Consider the following 9,490-nt stretch of genomic DNA (forward strand, 5'->3'; position numbering starts at 1 on the left):
CTATAAAGAACCATGCACTGTATCATGACAGCGGATCACAGCCCAAATTACTTACGGGCATATTGAACTATTTGAAGAAGACGTGTTTTTAAAAAGGACATACAAGCAAAAGCTGGCTGAGACTGTAAAGTAACCACTTTCTGGAAAATTCCTATGTGGATTATACTTGACCGACTGGTCCAGAGAGGCCCTAGAATGTCGCACCTAAAAAGGTGTCAAGGCCCACTTCAGACAGAGACACTTGAAAGGGAGAGCTGCAATGCAAAAGACTGAACTTTAATGCCCTGTGGTTGCGGAGACAATGGAGATTGATTACGACATCTCAGCAGAAACCATCTCCAGTTGAGTTATGTCTCAGAATGTGGACATGATCTGAGTTGAAAGAAAGCAGGTTCTGGGCAAAAGACATGTTTGTTTTTCCTTTCCAGGAATACATAAGAAAAGGGGTTAAATGCCAACTGGAAACCTGATCTGTGTGTTCATGTTCTGGTGTGTTAGTGTGTGCTGTGAAGATCACAGCAGAAGAACAGCAACTTGGCATCCCTGCAACTTGCAGATTAAAGTCTCTTTCTCCTCTCTCTCTGTTGCTGGAGGCAAGTCACAAGTCAGCAAAGCCACAGTCAAAAAGGAAACAGGACAATTCCTTCAGCTAACTTGCAGAACCAAGTGTCTCCAAGCCAACTGCTCAACTGCCAAAGTCAGCTCTACCAGAATCACCCAACTTAACGGCCACAGCATTTCACCATCTACTCCTCACAGACAAGCCAAAGACTGATTCATATATTTTTTTTAACTTTTACTTTTGGACTCAACTTCTCATTTCTGATCTCTGTGTATGTGTGGTGCATTTTTATTGTTTTTTCCTCAGGTTTACTCTTTCTTTGACTCAAGAAAGCCCAGTTAAATTGGCTCGTTCTAAAACATAAATACATTTGGACTGGGAAAAGGTATCCATGAGGAAACGGATCCTTTTTTTAAATTAACCTTGTTGTGACTAATAGAGGTGGTTGATTAAAGAACAGGAACCAGTTCATTCCTCCTCACCTGGGAGCATAACAAAATTGGGATCTCGTTCAGGAATTAACAATTTGATGTCTCTCGTCTGGGATCATAACAAATTGAGGGGACCTCGCCCGGGGATTGGTCATAACAACTAATCCAAACAGACCATACACAATAGGTACCTTCAAGTTATAAGAATGACCAGCCGGTATCCCATCAGCAAAATATACATGAAGTGATTGAGAAACCAGAAAATGACAATGATGTGCACAACGAGATGAAGAGCAGTAAACACATTTCACTCCATCATTGCAAATGACAGCAGCTACAAGAAGAAACGCCAGCAGCTACAAAAGATTCTACACAACAGAAACTGTGAGAAACCAACGTCGAAGGATGGCCTGATTTAAAATTCAGCATGTCCAAAAACATGCAAGACCATTCTGGCCTTATAGGGACAAGCTAGGCATCCCCTGGGGAGTTGTTTTTAAAGGAAGGTAAGTCATTATACCGGAATCTTTGCAATCTGATATTCCTAGACAACTTCATTACTCACACATGGGCATAGATCGGAGGAGAAGACTTGCAAGAGAGACAGTCTATCAGCCGGGTATGAACAATGACATTGGGCCGTCGGATTGCCACTCCGCTCTAAAGTTCTTCCCTTAAAATCCAGGCAATCCTATCTCACCCGGCCTTCCGACTCAGACCGGGCAAGGTCTGTGTAGTGCAGTGCGTCTGCGGGGCCCCGCGTCGAAGGGCAGTAGAGTCGAAGGGAAGGAAGCCACGCCCCCTTTTTTATGGCACTAGCTGTCGTAAACCAGTTAAGCTTAAACGTCCAGCCAGGTTTAAAGGTCAAGGTAAGTGTATAAGGTAAGTGGGTAGGATCGTTTGGGGTGGGGTGGGGTGGGGGGGATGTCGGGTCGGATCTTGAGGGGGTGCGGGGACGTCGGGCTTTGGGAAGGGTGGGGTTGGGTCAGGTCAGACCTTGTGGGGGAGAGGGGATGGCTCAGGTCAGGCCTTGGCAGGGGGAGGCTGGTCGGATTGGGTCAGGCCTTGGGGGGGGTGTGTCGGGCCTGTCCTCAGGGGAGGAGGGTCGGGTCGGGCCTTAGGGGAGGGGAGGGGGATGGGTTGGGTCAGCTTGGGCCCTGAGTGGGGTCAGGTCAGATGGAGTCGGGTCTTGGGTGGGAGGGAGGTCAGGATGGTCCTTGGGGGCGTAGGGGCAAGAGTCAGGCCTGGCGGGGAAGGAGGAGGAGGTGAGATTTGGGCCTGGTGGTGGGGAAGACTCCCTATGGGGGTGGGGGCAATTCTGTGGATCGGGGAGTTCCCATCCAGGGGGGTGTAGTCCCTTGGGGATGGGGGACTTCCATGTTGGGGGGAGTAATTGGGGGGTGAGGGAGATTCCGGGCGGTGGGGGGGTCAGGGGGTGTGGGAGTCCCATGGGGAGATAGACCGGGTTGGGACGAGTCCCCCGGGGGTTCGTTGTGGGTCTGTACAATAGTTACCTAGAAGTTAGAGGAGGTTTTAAGTCTTCTAACTTTTTCTGGATAAAAACTGATATAACACAGTCAGAAGCATCTGAAGTTTGAGATTTAAATCTCATTTTTGGATGGTTCCCAGTGCAGGACAATTGCCCAGGGGAAGTTTGCACTTCCGGGCAATGGCCATGCAAACCTTACCTGTTATCTGCCAGGGTGCGGGCAGGGCAGGGGGGCGGCAGGGGAAGGGGGGACTTTCCCCAGCACATCTTTGGGATACCCCCAAAAGCGACGGCCTGGAGCTTGGAAGTTATGGCCCAATGAAGTCGTCACCAACAAGTCTGAGACATGTCAAGAACAAATCAGCACAAAGCTCCATTGATTCCACATGAAGTTCCTACCCATCCTTGGTCCAAAACTACATCTAAACTCTTTCATGTCCATGGTACTGACTTCATCGTCAATGTCAACTACTTTACCAAGTACTCCATTATTCAACATTTGCACAACACGTCAAGCACAACTGTAGTGCACGCTAAGTGTTATTTTCAGTTTATTCGGCATGCCTAGAGAGGTCATTACAGGTAACTCCACAATTTATTGGTAAGCTATTTCAGGATATTTTTTTCATTCATTCACAGGTTGTGAGTGTCGCTGGCTAGGCCCTAATTGCCTTTGAAAAAGTGGTGGTGAATTGCCTTCTTGTGTAGGTACACCCAAAGTGCTATTAGGGAGGGAGTTCCAGGATTTTGACCCAGCGACATTGAAGCAACAGCAATATATTTCCAAGTCAGGATGGTGAGTGGCTTGGAGGGGATCTTCCAGGTGGTAAAGTTCCCATGTATCTGCTGCCCTTGTCTTTCTAGATGGTAGTGATCATGAGTTTGGAAGATGCTGACGAAGGAGCGTTGGTGAGTTCCTGCAGTTCATCCTGTAGATGGTACACACTGCTGCCACTGTGCGTTGGTGGTGGAGGGAGTGAATGTTTGTGAATGGGGTGCCAATCAAGCGGGCTGCTCTGAAATGGATGGTGTCAAGCATCTTGAGTGTTGTTGGAACCGCACTCACCCAGGCAAGTGGAGAGTATTCCATCACACTCCTGACCTGCACCTTGTAGATGGTGGATAGGCTTTGGGGAGTCAGGAGGTGAGTTACTTGCCGCAGGACAATATTGGAGACAATAGCTCCTTGGTGCATTCTCCAAGGGAATGCCTCAACCAATTAGAGTTGATTTGCCAACCAATCAGCATCTTTTCTCATGCAGTAAAAAAATGTTTTTCTTTATGTTGGTTCAAGTTTTTTTGCCAAACACCTTAAACCTGTATCCTTCTCTTGTTGACCCTTCAGTCACTGGAAATAGTTTATCTTTATTTACTATGCCTAAACCCTTAATGGTTATTAAAAAAAAACTCCATAAAATCAACTTCTGGCCTTCTCTGCTCCAAGGAGAACAAATTCAGCTTCTCCAGTCTTTGCACTCGAATAGTGCAGCACCCCCTTGGTTTAGCAATGCAGTGTCAGCCCAAACCTCTGTGGTCAAGTCACTGGATTGGGACTTCTGACAGAGATGGTGAATAAAAGAGCAAAAGGCATACATATTACAGGGTCAGAACTGTAAACCTTGGTTTATCTACCATCATTTGTTAGATAATAGCATGTTGTAACATTACATTTATGCAAAAGGTATAAGCATAAAAGAAACCATTAAAACAAAAAATAAAAAGGAAAATAAGCAATGAATGTAAATTATGGACTGCAAATTCATCTTCAAAGCCACTGGAGAAAATTAGCACTGCAGCCCCACCCATGTCATAATGAAGTTTTATTTTGCAATTTAACTAAAAATAACTTAGAAGCAGATCTGTCTCTGTATTTTTACACCTTTCTCCATTAATGCTAAAATACAATTGATTGGGTAGTCCAATTTTTTTTAGAAGGTTTTCTGGGCTTTTCTTAGAATAAAATCTTGATTAAAAAACTCTCCATAAGATTTGAAGCACGTATGTTCCTTTGACTCCACAGCCAATTCTCTCCTGGTGCTTAAAGCTTTTAAAGGGAGGAAGAAGATGTGTGAGCATGTAGCCGGGAGCTGAGGGAAGTTGTGCCTTCATGTCACCTTCTCTGCTGAGCTATCTTGTATGAAGGAATTAGAGACCAGGAAGACCTCTGCTCTTCAAGTATGAATTGTCTAACTGTGTAATACAGTGATTTTTTTTTGTCTATATGGGGTTTTGATTCAAAAACATGTAAGTCAGCTTACTTTGCTAATGTTTTATTTGTTTTAAATAAATGTTGAAAATGTACTTCCATATACCTGCCTGTAATGTTTCTGGGTTCTTGTTCCTGCTCTGTAATTTCCAGTTTTTCATAAACTCAGATTTTTGCTTTTCCTCGCCATTTTTTCACTGGTAATCCTGTTTGTAAATATTTATCCCTCCTGATGGTTCTCTTGGCCATTTAATTTGGTTTCCATAAGTCCTGTATGGTTCATTGTGTTGCTCAATGATGACTATTTCGGGCCACCCACTATATCCTTAGATTAGCACCATGCCAAAAGTACTTCATTGCCTGTAACTCACTGGGACAACCTGAAGTTCAGAAAAGCAATTTACAAATGCAAGTCCATCTTTTCTTTCGTTTAACCTAGGTAGCCAGCTGAAGCACTGATTTCCATGGACACCTCCATCAATTATTGCATATCCTGATTTTTTAATGGATGATAAATTCCAGTAATTTATTCATTTCCAATGCTGGCATTTCTGCCTACATCACCAAAACTATAATACAGAAGGGAAATTTGGGTTCATGCAATTTTTGCTGGTTCTTCATCTGGAGCTAGCTAATTTGATCCAATTTTTCCATAAATACGATTCTAAGGTGGATATAATATCTCTTACATTTTAACTGGAACCTATTCCCTCCCCACTATCTCCTGCTTCTTATTTGCTCAGAGGATGAGGGCAGGAGCTCAAAAAACTACAAATCCCAAGAGGCGCCGCTCCATTCCGACACCACCCGCCACGTGCTCCAGTGATTGACGGCAAAGCAACCCAATGGTAGAGCCAGGTGTGCAGGCGTTGGCCAATCAACGAGGAGAGGAGGCGGGGTTCATTGCTCCCCGGCGGTTGCTGGACGCAGCGCGAGCCGCGATTTGAAAAAAAAGGCGGGAGTCGGCGGGAAAGTGTCGTCGCCATTTTAACTGGAGCATCCCTCATCATTGCAGCCATTAACTTCTGGAAATGGACTGCTGTACTATCCTCTTTTAAAAGAAATATTCTAGCTCGGCATCTAATTGTGAGGTTTACAAATGGCTTCAGTAAGTCTCCTCACAATTTGAATTAATTTTTCTGGAGCATGTTTGCAAGCGCTAAGTGACTTAGAAAAGACCCATTCCTATTTTGAGTTGTATTTCAGAGATTGAATGAATGCATATTCTTTGTGGAGTTGCTGGCTAAATGCCAAGCTGCGGGTACTTGGATCTGGAGGGGCGCATGTTATCGTGAGGTACCTTGTCCCATGCTGAACCATTGGAGAACAGACGCCGAACACTTGATCAAAATTAAACAATCACCCTGGGCTGTCAGTCTGCAGGTATGGTTGTTATTTTAGAATAGCACATGAGCTGCCAGAGTTCGCCATCAATACCACTCTGAATCTGACCACAACTTCAGGATTTAGTGCAAGCACAGATTAATGTGAAAATGCCGAAGTGTTGGTCTGTCGTTCATTCCTCGCCACATTGCACCGTCAGTGAAATCAATTCATCTGGTGAGAATTTCGCCTTATCTCTCTCACGTCGCTCTTAGAAGCCCCATGAAAAGATAAGCCTCCTTCAAAGAGGTGTAACTGGGGTTCTAGTGGTGATGTGAGTAATAACTACTGTTGAACAACCAACCTGGCCCTGTGGAATGTTGTTAAAAGACTATATTATGTTTAATTTTTTAAACTAGAATTTTAAAAGTAATTATTTTTTGAAATTGTTCACAATATTTCGGCTTCTGCCTTCACCCTATGTGTATGTCACAACCTTTATTTCACTCTGTAAAATTTTTAAAAGGTGATTTGGTTGTCAGTGCTTTTCATTTCCTGGTTGGCTGTCTGTGAGAATTCTTTAATGTGATTGGCTGCTTGGACAGCTTGATGACATCACTGTAGCTGGATGCTGGGAATCTCAATTAAACAATGTGACAGTCAATTGCACGTCAGAAAGGGAACGTTCTCGCCACCAAGAGCATGAGAACCCTCGGTGTAGCTCTCTTCGCGATCAGCAGCGAGCCACTCAGCTTGCGACCTCAGCTATCTTATTGGGAGGCACTAAGCAGGGAGTTAATGTAGTGCGCTGTTTTTGCAAACCACGTGTCACTTAGTTATTGAACAGCATTGGTAGAGACCGCAGCAGGTCTCTACCCTGTCATATTGGGAAATGCTGTTAAGATTTTTTTCCCAATGGTATTCACAATTTTTTCTGTCCACTTGTGCTATTGTGTTTGCTTGCCCACTGTTCATTGGCACACAACCAGCTGTATGTAGCGAAGAAGAGCATTTATGTCATTAACCTGTGTTACTACAGAAGATAGAATGGTATACACTCTATTAGGCAATGCCTCATGCTATAAATCAACAGATGAATTTATTTAACATTAAATTGTAGATGAACAGCACTCGGGGACAAACAGTACATAGTACTTAGAAGCTTTTACATGAAGTATCAAAATAACAAACATGTTTTGCCTGCCCTAATCCTCAACATGAAATTGATCCCTGAATCTCACTTTTTCTTTGGCAAAATGCTAAGATGAAAACGCTGATAACTCCGAATCTCTGCTGGCTTCAGACTGACGGACTATCTGGCTGCAATTCCACCAAGATCTACCACAGGTTACTCTGAATTAATCCTGGAATGAAGAACATTAAAACCATGCATCTCTCCACCTCAAAAATTACCAAACAAACTGATATTTCAAAACCATCCCAATATGGAATTAAGTGAAATTGGTAGACCCATTGATATGTTCCAAACACTAGTGACTGCGGGAAACTACTGTATCTCTAGTCAATTACTTTGGACAAAATGGCATTAATACCTCTCCACATATCAGACAGTAGCATATTTAATTACTCTTTGTCTCACAGGACCAAGCAACAAGCACATATTAATGCTTTCAACATACCATACCATAATATATACATTGTCTACAGCTTGCAGGGACAGTTAGCACTACTGAAATAACCCTTTAACCGTTGTGACCAGCAAGAAAAAAATCTAATAAACAATTCTTTATGAACAAAGAAAAGTGGTCAGGAAGGAAAAAACACACATTCCAATAAATGGGACAGTGTCACTTCCATCATGGACACAATTAAGCTGCATAAACTGTAATCTATTTTGGGCTTTATAACATTGTGTTGGCCCAAGTGCTTTGGGAGGGGAAAATATATATTTTATATGGGGTAGTGGCCCCTTTAAGAACTAGAATCTGATTCCTGGTTTAAAAAAAGCTGAGTTCCAGTAAATGATCATAGGACCAGGTTGCCTGGGAGAGAAACAGTAGAAAAGAAAAGGGTCAACAAGTTAATTATAAGGGTGAATAGGTTCCTAGGGGTGGTTCTGAGTTCATGCAATTTAGTTTGAGAGTTAGAACAAACTAAGTGAAGTGAAGGAAGCTTCTCTTTCAGCAGAATTCGGTTGAAATTCTGGGTGTTTGCAAAAAGAGCTAAAACTCTTGTTAATTGAAGGACTCCATTAACAGTGAGTTGAATTTCTGATATAACCAAGCTAAGGAGAGAGAGCACGAGCTTAAGATACAAAACTCCATAATTAAAGACTATTAGAACCAGGAGAGTTCTGACCCAAGGTGGTTATGCTTCAGAAGTCAGAGACGCCTATGTTGAACAGGGAGTTTGCAACCTTAGGATGGTTGGAAGAGATTTGAAAGGACAATCTTGCCGGAAGTAAACGGAAGGCCCAAGAAATCTCAGCCCATATATGAATCATTGACACAGTGCCCAGGCCAAGTGGTTAATCTTCCAAGTTTTGCTAAGTATCTGACTTGAGGGTTTGGGGGTGTCACAAATGTATAATTGTGATATTATAGATTTTTGTTAAAAAAAAACTAATCTTCCTTTTAGACAGGCACAGGAAAGCTTAAAGTTGGCTGCCAGAGATCACCTGTCCTTTTTCAATTGCAATGTGGTCAAGTTCTAGAAGGCTCCAAGTGGATTGCAGATAGACCGATCCGGACATGTGAAGATATTTGAAATTCAATTCACATTTCCACAAGGGTAAACAGAAACTCATTGTGCCTTCCCTGGAGGTGTGAATAGCTCTTTCCTAAACCTCAAACCTGGGAGAATGGGAACTATTCAACTTAATAGCTGATACATTTAGAAAGTTAGTTACCTCAGCTAAAAAGACAGTGGATGAGACTATGCCACCCCATCCACACTCCCCCAACCCCTCCAGACCAGGCCTAACCCTATACCTAATATGGAAGCGCGATTTGACAGTTTGGGATAGCAGCCATTTTAAGTTTTGGAACTGTATAAGAACAGCAATTTTATAGAAGAACTCTGAGAAACATCTTCAGATAGGGTCTTTAGCCAAGGGAGGACAAAGGGAGGAGTAGTAAGAAGCTATTCTGCTGATAGAGCCCAAGCAATTTGCAAGTGCCGTAAACGCTGTTAGTGAGGAAAAGGAAACCGCCTCTCTTTCCCAAAAACCTGCTGGCCTGCTGAATCCACCTGAAAAAGAAAAACGCCTGAATAATTGGTTGCAGAAGCCATCGCAGCTGCTAACCCAAACTCAAGCTTTATTTTGGAAAGAAGGAATTCAAGCAATGGGCACGCAATGATATCTCACAGATATGAAATTTCATCTTTAAGTATGTTTTTACCTTTACTTTGTTTAAGACTAAAGTTTGTCTGCTGGGTGGTTGTATGTCTAATGGGTGAAGAAGGAAAATGAAGTTAAGACATTTGATTTAGAGTACAAGTAATTGTGTTTATTGGAT

The sequence above is a fragment of the Cetorhinus maximus genome, chromosome 28 (genome assembly GCF_964194155.1).
Source record: "Cetorhinus maximus chromosome 28, sCetMax3.hap1.1, whole genome shotgun sequence".
NCBI classification, from domain to species: domain Eukaryota; kingdom Metazoa; phylum Chordata; class Chondrichthyes; order Lamniformes; family Cetorhinidae; genus Cetorhinus; species Cetorhinus maximus.